At 44.0% G+C, this 1681-nt stretch overlaps 1 long non-coding RNA gene across 1 annotated transcript; it reads left to right on the top strand.

Moving 5' to 3' along the window:
• The first annotated feature begins 773 nt into the window (after nt 1–773).
• Nucleotides 774–1400, top strand: LOC128771302 (uncharacterized). The gene is made up of 3 exons (XR_008416608.1): nt 774–1056; nt 1177–1254; nt 1332–1400. It is a non-coding gene; the product is annotated as an uncharacterized LOC128771302 (long non-coding RNA).
• The last annotated feature ends 281 nt before the right edge of the window (nt 1401–1681 follow it).

The following is a 1681-nucleotide window of genomic DNA, read 5'->3' as shown; positions in this document are numbered from 1 at the left end:
CGGCGGCCGCTAGAGGTCGTGATTTTACTAATTGTAATGTGCTTTAACGACGGCGGCCACTAGAGGTCGTGATTTTACTAACTGCAATGTGCTTTAACGACAGCGGCCACTAGAGGGCGTGATTTTACTAATTGTAATGTGCTTTAACGACGGCGGCCACTAGAGGTCGTGATTTTACTAACTGTAATGTGCTTTAACGACGGCGGCCACTAGAGGTCGTGATTTTACTAACTGTAATGTGCTTTAACCACGGCGGCCACTAGAGGTCGTGATTTTACTAATTGTAATGTGCTTTAACGACGGCGGCCACTAGAGGTCATGATTTTACTAACTGTAATGTGCTTTAACGACGGCGGCCACTAGAGGTCGGGATTTTACTAACTGTAATGTGCTTTAATGAGGGCGGCCACTAGAGGTCGTGATTTTACTAACTGTTATGTGGTTTAACGACGGCGGCCGCTAGAGGTCGTGATTTTACTAATTGTAATGTGCTTTAACGATGGCGTCCACTAGAGGTCGTGATTTTACTTATTGTAAAGTGGTTTAATGAGAGTATACACTAGTGATTTACTATTTGTTTTTACGCTTTAAATGTTGATCCTTAGTAGATCCCTACATTTACACTCTGTTTATATTAATATCATATTAACTGCTATCCGAGGTCTTGCTTCTAGATTGTATTTACATTTGTGTTGTTGTCGGTATTCTGTTTCAGCTCTCCCCTCTGGGTCTTGGCCTTTGTGGGAGACATCGACGCCGGTTTCCTCAGTACCTCTGGATCTACTATCCGGACCGTTCCCTGCTGAAGACTCGACGTCGGCATCTGGGCTATCCGCACCTCCACAGCCACCGTCGCCGACACCATCAGCACAGCCAGCAACCACAGACAAGCCGCGGACATCGCCCCGGATACCAAAACAAAAAGAAAGAAATACTTGTGTGTGTGTGTGTGTGTGTGCATGAAAAGATCACCCGGAACCCGGAAATCAGACACGACCGGGAAGTCATCCGGACCCTGTGGATGCTGATCATTCATTGAACTCCAACTGTTCAACGGTGAGAGCAAAACATTCAGTTCAATAAAAAAAAAGTATTTTAACCACAGTCTGTCGATGTATTTTATATTTAACTACCTATGTTTTTTGTTTTATTCAACGCCTGTGCGTATGAAAACAGACGATCAGTCAGAGGTCGAAGGAGTAGGGCACCCGCTCGTTGATTCTTTAACTCACCAGACGCCTCAGCTGATAGGAGGTGGGAAAAAACATTTTGGAGTGATAGTTTACGTTTCACTGCTGTATTTATTTATTTATTTTTTCACATGAAAACAGATACAAAGACAACGAGCACGCCACACCTTCTACCTGTCGCTTCAACACCAACACCAACACCAACGTTTGGGAAGATACGAATCTCAATTTTTTTCAACACATCTCTACCGTTCAGTATCAGTTGAATGGTTGTATGTTCGCTATTGTGTGTGTGTGTGTGTGTGTGTGTGTGTGCGCGTACGTGCGTGCGTGCGTGCGTGTGTGTGTGTGTGCGTGTGTGTGTGTTTTATCTGTAATGCGGTTTGTCTATGTTCCGGCTATGTGCTTTTAGACGGTGTCATTTTACTATTGAAGGTGTTTGAGTAACTGTTGCTGCTAAGCGTCATTGTGATTTTAATACTATGCTTTAA

Source organism: Synchiropus splendidus, chromosome 14, assembly GCF_027744825.2.
Source record: "Synchiropus splendidus isolate RoL2022-P1 chromosome 14, RoL_Sspl_1.0, whole genome shotgun sequence".
In the NCBI taxonomy this organism is placed as follows: Eukaryota; Metazoa; Chordata; class Actinopteri; order Syngnathiformes; family Callionymidae; genus Synchiropus; species Synchiropus splendidus.
Note: the sequence above shows the minus strand (reverse complement) of the source record. Positions and strands in the feature narration are given on the sequence as shown.